This window comes from Pan troglodytes, chromosome 7 (genome assembly GCF_028858775.2).
Source record: "Pan troglodytes isolate AG18354 chromosome 7, NHGRI_mPanTro3-v2.0_pri, whole genome shotgun sequence".
Classification (NCBI taxonomy): Eukaryota; Metazoa; Chordata; class Mammalia; order Primates; family Hominidae; genus Pan; species Pan troglodytes.
In genome coordinates this window covers 151,860,070-151,871,428 of record NC_072405.2, presented here as the reverse complement: position 1 = coordinate 151,871,428, position 11,359 = coordinate 151,860,070, and the positions used below count along the sequence as shown (strand labels likewise).

Genomic DNA, 11,359 nt, shown 5'->3' with positions numbered 1-11,359 from the left:
TCTTCAATGTATTTGATTGATGTCTAATGTCTCCCTAAAATGGATAAAACCAAGCTGTGCCCTGACCAGCCTGGGCACATGTTCTCCACCTCCTGAGGCTGTGTCATGGGCCATGATCACTCATATCTGGCTCAGAATAAATCTCTTCAAATATTTTACAGAGGTTGACTCTTTTCTTCAACAAAACTAGGATGCAAGGAGACTAAGACACGTGCCCGAGACCCTTCAGCCAGGGAGAGCCCAGGTCGCATGAAAACCTGCCAGACCTGGCCCTGGGGTCTGTGTCCTGGACCATGAAACTGCCCCGCCTCACTCCATGACAGACTGAATGACCAGGGAGGGCTTTCTGGGGAACATGAGGCTGGGCTGAACCTTCAACAAGTGCGTGTGAAGCACCTACTATGTGTTGATCCAGGGTGAATGACCAGGGAGGGCTTTCTGGGGGACATGAGGCTGGGCTGAACCTTCAGCAAGTGTGTGTGAAGCACCTACTATGCATTGGTCCAGGGTGGGTAAGTGTGCAGTGGACTCATGTCCCCACCGTCCCCCCCACATTCGTGTAATTACAGGCAGGATAGGGGAGCCCTCGGGTACATCCATCGCGTAGACAGGTCCCCCTGTGGGCCTTTCACTCCATCCACACCTTGGCTCCTCTTGCTCCTGACAGTCCCCAGCCTCGGCCTGCTGCAGTCTCTCGGGGCTTGGGGAAGACAACTCTCCCTGATTGCTGTGACCCTGAAGGATCTGAGACAGACCTCAGTCAATTTAGAAAGTTTATTTTGCCAAGATTAAGGACACAACTGTGACACAGCCTCAGGAGGTCCTGATAACATGTGCCCAAGGTGTTCAGGACACAGCTGGGTTTTATACATTTTAGGGATACGTAAGACATCAGTCAATATATGTAAAATGATTGGTTCAGTCCAGTCAGGCAGAGCAACTCGAAGTAAGAGGCTTCCAGGTCGCAGGTAGATAAGAGACAAGCAGTTGCATTCTTCTGAGTCTCTGATTAGCCTTTCCCTGAGTCCTTAGTGTAGCTCAGTGAATCTGCATTTTTACATAAACAATAGGGCAGAGGAAGTGCATTAGTCTGTTTTCACACTGCTAAAAAGAACTACCTGAGACTGGGTAATTTACACAGAAAAGAGGTTTCATTGACTCACAGTTCCGCAGGGCTGGGGAGGCCACAGGAAACTCACCATCATGGTGGAAGTGGAGGCAGGCACATCTTACATGGTGGCAGGAGGCGGGGAACAGGGGAAGTGCCACACTCGAAAACCATCAGCTCTCGTGAGAACTCACTCACTATCATGAGAACAGCAAGGGAGAAATCTTTCCCATGCCCCAGTCATCTCCCTCCAGGCCCCTCTTTCATCACGTGGGGATTATAATTCAAGATGAGATTTGGGTGGGGACACAGAGCCAAATCATATCAGAAAGCAATCAGATAAGTATTTGTCTCAGGTGAGCGGAGGGATGACTTTCTGTCCCATGCCTGTGAAGATAAGCTATCAGTTTACATTGGTGAAATTCAACAGAACTGCTTCATAGTAAAGATCTTGAGGTCCACAGGGAATACCCTGTGGGCAAGTGGTGAGGGAGCTGTGTAGCTTTTTTATCTTCGTAGCTGTCCTATTTAGGAATAAATCGGAGACAGGTTTGCCTCACGCAGTTCCCAGCTTGCCTTTTCCCTCTAGCTTAGTGATTTGGGGTCCTGAGATTTATTTTCCTCTCCCATTGTCATTGTCTCAGTCCGTTTGGGCTACTACACCCAAGCTCCACAGACTGCATGACCTACAAACAACAGAGATCTATTTCTTGCCATTCCGGAGGCTGGAGGCTGAGATCAGGGCACCGGCAGTGTCTGGGGAGGGACATTTCCAGGTTTCAACCCCACCTTCTCACTCAGTCCTCACACGGGACCAGGCACCTCCCTGGGGTCCCTTTTATCAGGGCGCAGTACCATTCATGAGGACAACATTCTCACGCCCCCCTCCCCTCCCATAGGCCCCACCGCCTCATACCATCACCTTCGGGGCTAGGATTTCAATGTGTGAGTTTGGGGGACACAAACATTCCATCCTTTGCACCATTTAAAGCCGCTCTGCTGCCAAGCCCACTTTCCATCTCTGGAAGCAGGACTGGCCCAGAACTGGCTTTGGCCTACAGAATACGGCAGAAGAGATGACCCCGAGCCTGGGCCTCAAGGCACGGCATGAGCTTCTACCCCCTGCCTCCCCAGACCCAGCCCCTGCCATGAGAAGCCCGCAGGGGAGCGAGCCCACCCAGCCCCACTGTCCCAGGCATGTGAGAAGGCCCAGGCCAGACCAGCAGAGCCTCCCGGCCAGCCCATTGCTAACCACAGACTTGCCAGCAAGCCCCGCAGGTGGATTAGACCCACCCGAGGCTCGGGAGAAACCACAGCACCTTGTTGTTTTGAGCCACTAAATGGCAGGACACTTGTTCACGGTGCTGCTATGGCAAGAGCTAGCGAGGCGGCTGGTACCGGGTGATGCTTCGCCACGGCTTTCCAGAAAGCGCTCCGTGACCCCAGGCCCACCCTTCCCGACACTCACGGTTCCCTCAGAAATGCTCCTCCCAAATCTCTCACTCTCCCGGCAGCCTTTGTTGTTTCTTTTTTCTTTCTTTCTCTTTTGCAAGATAGGATCAAGGAAAGGTCTCAGACACAAAACGCAACATTTTTCTTCCATGACAGATCCGATATTGAAGGGCTCAGTGAGGAGCCCTGCTCTGGGACAACTCCATGATTAGTGCTCCAAGAGGCAGTCACAGAGAAGCAGGTGCTCTGTTCCCCTCCTGGCTCACCAATCCCGCAGTCCTCCCGTCCCGCTCCAGGCCCAGCCAGCCTGGCTGCTTGGATCCGAGACAACAGCTTGGTCTGGAGGCGGCTCAGGGTGGGAGGGACCCAGGGACCCGGGCACCAGTACAGCAGCTGGGAATTCAGGCCCAGGGATGGGGATGGGGCACAGGACACCACGCCCGTCTCACACAGGGAGATGAGGGTGGGATCCAGCATGGGGACTGGACATCCCTGAGTCCAGCTGCCCCGTTACAATGGGGGAACTGAGATCCGGGGATGGGATAGTTCTCGAGCATCTCCCAGTTCTCACAGAGCTGGGAAGAACCGAGATTCCTGCCCCAGCCTGTACCCCTCAGCCTCACAGTGCCAGCTCACAGAGAAGGGGGAGGTGGCAGCACCCACTGATGCCCTGGGGAGCCTGGAGGCCCTGCGGAGCCCGCTGCTGCTCAGTGCGGCTCCCGGGCACAGTCACTTACCCTCCTGAAGCTGCAGCTTCCAGTCTCTGCAACCACAGGCCTCTGCGGGAGCCCACGGATGGACCCAACCCAGAGAAGGAGAGGCCAGGTCTTTTCCAAGACAGAGTCCGGGGTTCCCACATTCAAGGAAGGCAAGTGGAGGGAGCTAAGCAAACAGAGGTCTCTGCTCCCCCTGGGAAGTTAGACAAAAAGAGAACAGGAGTCAAATGCAGCTGGATTACGACCTAGGACAGCTGCTCGGCTCAGCCAAGAAAGAGCCTGGGCGCCTGCTGGCAGTCGGGGGCTGAGTGTCCAGGTGCTGGCAGGAAGGCGGCCTTTGCCCTCAGCCCACCCCCATCTTGGGGCCCAGAGCACAACAGCATGGCCAGCATTGACTGGGCCCTGGTTGAGCACTTTCTATGGATTAACTCATTTCATCCCAACCACCCCCTTATGAGGTAGCTAAGACTCAGAAACCAAGGCCCAGAGGTCCACTCACAGTCCGAGGTCACACGGCTGGAAGGTCGGAGAACCCCGCGTGTACCCTTTCATCTCCGATGGCAGAGCCAGTGCTTGTAACTGTTATGGGAAGCAGCAAGGCCTGGGCTGAGGAGAGAGACGCAGGGTGACCCGCCTGGGAGCGCAGAGCCCTAGGGAACCCCAACCACGCTCTGGGGGAAGACCCAGCACAGCGCAGAGCTCTCTACATCCCTCCTTGGCCTCACCCTTTCATCTCTGCCCTCTGCCCTCTGATCTCAGCCTGCCCCTTGCTGAGTCTGTCCCCTCCCTTCACTGGTCCCTCCCCTGTCTCTCCTGCCCTCTCCCTCCCTCCTGCCTCCGGCTCATCCAGGCTGAGCCTTTCCAAGGGCCGCTCAGACCAGGGAGGGTGCTTTCAGGCAGTTATTCTCCGTTCCTGTGCCCGTCTTCAAGATGGAACTAAAAATACTCCTCCCCTCCTCGACATGCTGGGGGCGGGCAGGGGGCCGATGACTATGGGAAATGCCCGGCTCTGGGCCTGGCACCCAGACGGAGCCAGGCATGTCCCCTGTGCCCTCCTCAGCGCTGACTCCTGCTCCGCCTCCCAGCCTCGTGACTGCCTCGCCGAGGCGGTCTCTGTCTGTCTCTCTCTCTGTGCATCTGTCTGTATGTCTCCCCATCCCTGGGTTTCCCGCCTCTTTCTGTCTCTCTCTATCTCCCTGTCTGTCTCTCCCCAAGTTTCTCTCTGTTTCTGTCTCTCTCTCTCTGTTTCTGTCTCCCTGTCTCTGTCTCTTTCTCTGTCTCTCCATATCTCCCTGTCTCTCTCTCCCCAAGTCTCTCTCTGTCTCTTTCTGTCTCTCTTCCTGTCTCTCTCTCCCAGTCTCCACCTGTCTCTCTCGGTCTCTCTGTCTCTCTCGCAGGCTCTCTCTGTCTCTATCACTGTCTTCCTGTCTCTTTCTGACTCAACATTTTGTCCCCCACCCTCTCTCAAGGGGTGGACGGCCCAAGCCCTGCCATCAGCTCCTGAAGGGCCTGGTCCAGCTTCACCAGTGTCGCCCCAGCTGCCTCTCCCATCACTCATCACAAAGCCATGAGGCCTCAGGAGGCAAGAAGTGCCCGAGCCCCTTTGCCCCATGCGGAGCTTCCTGTCCACTGCACACAATCCTGAGGCTCCCAGCCCCACCGCAGCCCTGTGTCTCCGGCTCCTCCGCGGGGCTTTGGGTGGAGGGTCCTTCGGTCTTTTCGCTGTTAGTCGCGACAGCTCTGCCCTGGGGACCCTGACTCCTGACTCTCGAGGTTCCGCCCCATCTCAGTCCCATCACAGTGTTGTCAGCCGAGGGGCGCTCCCGGCTGGTGGCTCCCCCAGGCAGTGTTGTCAGCCAAGGGGCACTCCTGGCTCGCGGCTCCCCCAGGCAGGAAGGGTCTTCTTCAGTTACGATCTGATGGGTCTGCTGTGTGGGTCGGGCTGAGGCCTCCCCTTCTTCATCCTTGATGGAGAATCTTCTTCCACTACCCCCGGGGAGGGCGAAGAGACTGCAGCCGCATCTAGTTCCTTCCAGGCCCTGAGCACTTTAGAAGGGCTGCTGTGCCCTGGGGGGCTCCCCGGGAAGGGGAGACTGACTCAGGCCTGGAGGCATCCACAGAACTGTGTGGCCAGAGTGAGAAGCGCTGCCCCTCAGCAAAGAATCACCTGGATTTCTTTTGGGGGAGCGCCCTTCCCTCCCTGGAGGCGCATGACAGAGGGTGACCCGGTCAGAGCACCAATGCCCCTGGCCACAGTGGCCGGCTCAGAGCCGGGCCCGTGGCGCCAGGTGATCAAACAGAGGGACCACTGGGATGGAGAGGAAATTGCTGTGAAGATGTTTCCCATTTGCCATGAACATCAGCCTGGCAGGAATCTGGCCAGGAGCTGAGGGCTGCCACTCCGCCTCCGCGGGAGCCCACAGATGGACCCGACCCAGAGAAGATCAAAGGAAACGAGAGAGGCTGAACGCTGCAGATACTGTTTGTGCAGCTGGAAATGAACGCTGGAACCGAACGCTGATCTTTTCAGTTACACCAGCCAATAAATACCCTTTCATGTTTAAGCCTTTTTGAGTTTCATGTTCTTCCACTCACAGCCCGAGCATCCTGGTGGTTAAGCTCTCTTTTCCAGGGGAGAGGGACACATCCCAGAACGTCCTTCCCATTTTGCACCCTTACTCCTGGCCCTCCTCCTTCTTGCAGGTAACACGACGGCATGGACAGTAGGGGTGGGCCCAGGCCACCGTGTGCTGAGCCGCATCTTGTCATGTGGCCCAGAGGTCCTGTGGGCTCTTGCACAGCCAGGCCACTGCTCCAGGCGTGTATGGGGACCCCAAGACAGCCGGAGGCAGCAGAGCAGGAGCAGAGAGCCTGAGCGACAACCTGAGAGACCAGAGTCACATCACCCCCGCAGAAACCTCTCCAGGAGCCCAGGGCCCCACATGCCCCGTGGAGAAGAGAAAAGGATGCAGGGGTCTGCCATGCCTGCCTTAGGGCCTGCTGGCCTCCCACACCTGGGACTAGTGGGCCCTCGGCCCCCCGACACCTAGGTGCTGCCCCCATGTCCACACAGTCCTCTCCCCACCAAGCCGGCTGTTCTTGGAGTCCCTCGGCGTCCAGCTTCCACACCAGGAAGCCTGCCTGAATTGTCCTGACCACGTAGCCAAGCTGACTTCCTGGACTTCCAGAGTACAGATGGACTCAGCCTGATGCTGTTACTTAACTGTGTCTGGAATGTCCATCTCATCCCTGTAGTCACACTGTAATCTCTTTAGAGGGATTGGTAAGAAGGCATCAAGATTCAGGCTGTGACCAGAATCAGGGCTCCATCAGTGGCCAGGATCAGGGCTCAGTATATAAGGGGATCAGTGCCCAGTCTATAACCAGGGTAACAGTTCAGCCTATGACCAGGGCTCAGTCTGTGACCAGAACCAGGACTCAGAGTGTGACCAAGGGCAAGGCTGTTTCCACAGTCCCTTCCAAGAGTGGGACATTTCTGCAAAACTGGAAGAAAATTCGGGACCAGCAGGACCTTCCAATGGCCGTGTTTTCTCTGTGTCCACTGAGGGAGCAGGAGCCTGGCTCGGCCCTTCTGGCAGGGCCTCCTGACTCTCGTCCTCCTCCCTCAGTCCCACCCTCCTGGATGGACCTGCCTCTTGGGCCTTGGAAAGGAGAAATGAGCTGCCAGCACCTCCCTGCCCATCTCTTCCCTGCATTCCACACTGCAAGCTCCAACTCATTATTCCCCTTCCCGGCAACTGTGAGACTCTCAACCAATTCATCATGATTCCCACAAAACCCTGAGCCATCTCGGGGCTGTGGGATAAGAGGGAGGATGCTAAGGGCTCACATGGGGTCCAGCCATGGGGGCAGCAACGCCAAGACACTGGCCCAGGATCCAGGCTGCATTGCAGCACAGAGGCCGGGTGACCGCACCTCCTGCTTCAGTTTGCAGTCTTCAGAATGGGCTGGTGGAAGGGGGTTGCTGAGGAGTGAAGGTGAGCAACCTCTCTGCTGGCTACTCCTCTCCTCCTGCCCTTGAGGGGTTGATATGACCCAGCCCCATCTGTGGGGTTTTCACCTCAGGTACCATCTGTGGGATTTTCAGCTCCAGCCCCATCTGTGGGACCCTCACCTCCAGCCCCATCTGTGGGACCCTCACCTCCAGCCCCATCTATGGGATCCTCACCTCCAGCCCCATCTGTGGGATTTTCACCTCCGGCCCCATCTGTGTGATCCTCATCTCTAGCCCAGCTCTCTCTGCCAGGTTACAGGTTCCAGACCAAGTGCTCCCATCTCCCAGGAGGTCCCTCAGGCACCTCAACCTTATCCTGTCCAAAGCCAAGCTGTCAGCCAGCCTTGCTAGTCACCCCCCAGGACTTCGCAGGGGAAGTGGCTCAGGCTCAGAACCAGGTTCTGACCTGGGTTGAAACCCCATTTCTTCCACTTTCCCATTGGCCGACCATGGGGAATGTCTTTGCTTCTCGGAACTTGCTTCCTTGGAGGCAGAATGGGAACAACAGTGGCTGCTTTTTGTGGTTGTGGGCATTTGAGACAATGCGTGACAAGTGTCCAGGCTGACGTGGGTCACACGTAGGCTGCTGGGAAATGGTGGCTGCACTGGTGGTGCCCGTGTTGCTGGAGCGTGGTGTCTGCTTGCCTCAGCCTCACCTGCATTTTGGGTTCCTGTTACAGGTCCAGGTCACAGCCACAGCATATCTGCTCAGGCCTCTTACCTGGGCACTGCCCCAGCTCCCTCCTGGGGCTCTCCAGCCCCTGCCTGCCCATGTGCCCTCCTCCAAGCAGCCTCCACCTTCCTTCTCTAAATGATCTGGCTGCAGCCCACGTGTGCCCAAGCATGGGACAGGCAGCACCACTTCCCGTAGGCCAACCCCACCTCTCCGGGGCTGGGGAGACCTCACAGCTGTCCACAGGGCTCCTTCCACCTGCAAAGAGAGAGGGGAGAATCCCCAGAGGAGGCTTCTCATTATGACCTCCACCCGCCAGAGCCACAAATCAGGGCTCTGATTGTTTTGCTTTACTGTATCTTGGCAGGGAAACAATGGGAAGACAGAGCCTCAACCTCCATTCCAATGCCAATGTCTCCAAATTCCAGGGGAGGGTTTCTGAGCACACACCCTGGACCCTGTGGCCAACCGAGGGGTATTTGGACACTGTGGGGATACAAGGCCAGTCCCAGCTCCTACTACTGCCTCAGCAACCCCAGAGAAACACCCACTCCAGAGCCAGAGAGGAGCTGTGGTCCCAAAAACGGACACTTCACAGCAGAGGCTGGCAATCCAGTGAAGAGGCTGTAGGAACCCAAAGAAAGCAGCAACCACCTGGAGAAGGTGGCCTTGGGATGGAACCAGGGAACGAGGGGCAGGGGAGGAGATGGAGTGAGACAGGCCCGGGAAGGGGTCATGGGGTGCACTTGGATTCTCCTCTTAAGAAAGAGTGGGGGCTGGGGGTGCCAGGGCCTGAGCTGGTGGAACTACAGGGTCAGGGTGATGAGATCATGAGGCTGGCAGTTTGCAGAGGACACACCAGGTCACCATCTAGGCGCTCCCCTGGCAGCCGTCTATAGTGGGGAAACTCCTGACCCTCCATGTCTGGCCCAGCCACTGGCTACGCTCCTCATACTTACCCCTCAGTCCACATGCTGCAGCCAAGCCCACGCTTTCTCTCCACTGTAGTCTCTGCTCAAGGGCCGCCTCCCCCGAGAGGCCGCCCTGACTGCCCACCCAGCCAGCAGAGCAGCCACTCAGAGACGCGTGTTCTTGACTCTCATCACTCTGGGGCACCATGTTCTCGTGTGTTTATTACCAGCATCCGGCAGGGCTTGGGAGCAGGAGCCAGACCGCCTGTGTGCCAATGCTGGCTGAGTCCCTCCCGAGTGGTGACCCTGGAGGTCACTCGCGGTCCCCATGCCCAGGGTCCGTGTCTGTAGCACAGGCAAGCGCAGCCTCCCCTGAGAGCTGTGGTCGGGACTGAATGGGGTCAGATTCACGGAGCACTTAATGCCAGGCTGGGTGCAGAAAGTGCCCTGTGGATTTCTGTCATCTGAAATATAAACTTCAACCCTCTCTCCCAGCATGGCTGCTCTCAGGGCGGGGCCTTCTCTTGTTCACTGCTGAATCTGAAAACCTATGACAGTGTCTGGCTCACAGAAGCTCTTGGGGAATATTTCTTGAATGAGCAGACAAGCCCCAGCTCTAGGCATCCCAAGATAGCAAAGCTGTCACAGAGCTAGAAAAAGCTCCAGCCTGCCATAGTGCTGGGGACAAGGATTAGGGGTCCCCAGCATCCCAGGTCATCCCTGCCTGGGTGTACCTGGCTCCTGCAGTGAGTGGGCAGCAGTGGACTGGGGCCTTCTGAGCTGCACCCTCATCAGTCCTGGTACCCAGAACTTTGAGGGCTGGGGAGTCTGCAGGCCGGGATCCCAGCAGCAGCACCGAAGCAGCCCCTGGAAGGGTTTGAACAGGGCCTGGCATCTCAGAACCATCCCTGGGTCACGGAGAGACCCCCTCCTCTCTGACACACAGCCCAGCATGCTTGATTAACAGGGCCTCGAGCTGTTTCCTATGACGTCTGCTAAAACCTGATCATGCCCTCATTTATTCAACTCATCAGCTTTCATCTGCCACCCACTACTCGGGCACATGGGGGGTTTGGGAAGTGAGCGCTGAGTCTTCTCCTCTCCCCAGGCATGCTTCCTGGAGGGAACCTGAAACCACTGTTGTCCCCCGAGGGCAACACCGTTCTTGGCAGGCAGGCAGGATCAGCACTGGGAGGGGCAGGGCAGGGACCACCCGGGGCATGTGGGGCAGATGAGTACTGGCTGGCAGGGAGCCCAGAGAGCATCTAGGCCAGCCCCTCCCTGGACAGATGGGGAAACCGAGCCCTGAGGATGAGAAGCTATTGGCCCATAGTCAAAGAACTCAGTGAGCCAAGATCGTGCCATTGCACTCCAGCAGTCTGGGTGACAGAGACAGACTCCGTCTCACAAAACAGACAAACAAACAAACAAAGAGCTCACCGTGTAAATGCCAGCCCCACTCAGAAGCGAAGGACTTCAGCACCTGCCCTGAAGACAATGTGGCATTTGCCACCTGAGACGTGGGTTCATGTCCTACCACCGCCACGAGGTGGGGCTGACTGGCACCTTCAGCAAGTCACTGGATCTCAACGAGCCTCCGCGTCACTCAAGAAATGCAGCTGCAAGGATACCCCCACGGCCCAGGATCAGGGATAACTAGGACAACAGATTACCCAGAGCCTGCGGCTCGGCCAGTGCCCTAGAAACACAACTGCTATTCAATCAAATGTCTGCCTGTGGGCCCTGCACCCCTCTGAGGGACAGCCCCCTCCCATGGTCTGTGCCCAGACTGGACCCCACAGGGCTGAGCCACAGGGTCTTAGCATCTCAGGCTGGGGATGGCCTGTCTCTGCAGCAGGACGTCTGTGAGTTCAGGAGACATCAGACAGGCTGCAGGTGCTTCAAGTGCAGCCACACCAGGGCCACTTTCTGCTTTGCTGTAAAGACAAAGGTGAGAACCCATGGTGGCTGCACAGAAAAGAAAAAGCCAAGGCAGGTGGGAAAGGCCAGGCTGTTCCCTCAGCTGGAATGTCCACCTCTAGTCCCCTCAGTGCTTCAGGGTCTCACTGCAGAGCCACCTCCTCCAGGAAGCCTTCCCTAATGCAGACTTCCACCCGTCACCCGTGGACGGCATCTCTTCTCCTCCAGACTCTCTCAACACATCTGCTCCTCTTCAGTGCCTCCTCTGGGTTATTTGAAGCCTTGTGGAGCTGCTGTATGCCTTTCTGCTAATGCATAGTCTGTTCACTGTGCATTGAAGAGTCCTCTCCTCCCCTTCTCTTCCTGACAAACTCTTACTCATCCCTCAATACCCAACTCAACGCTCACCTGCAAAGGGAAGCATGCTCTGTCCTCCATGAGCTCCTGGGCTTCCCCCACCATAAGACGTCCCACTCCCGCCTGGAACTGCCTACAGAAGCTCCTCTCCCCCTGCAGGCCAAGGCATGTTCCCTGCTCATCACCTGTCATGGGTCCTAGCACACA

The 11,359-nt window shown here is 57.0% G+C and overlaps 1 long non-coding RNA gene across 2 annotated transcripts; it reads right to left on the bottom strand.

Annotated features, from left to right (window-relative positions):
- Positions 1 to 323: 323 nt before the first annotated feature.
- LOC107972058 (uncharacterized) lies at positions 324 to 3,877 on the bottom strand. Of its 2 annotated transcripts, none has more exons than XR_008536864.2 (3): positions 3,776 to 3,877; positions 1,200 to 3,469; positions 324 to 1,047 (listed from the first exon to the last, which is right to left on the bottom strand). It is a non-coding gene; the product is annotated as an uncharacterized LOC107972058 (long non-coding RNA). The 2 variants fall into 2 exon arrangements; XR_010159691.1 differs by having other exon boundaries at positions 324 to 1,305; positions 3,298 to 3,469.
- Between the last annotated feature and the right edge of the window lie 7,482 nt (positions 3,878 to 11,359).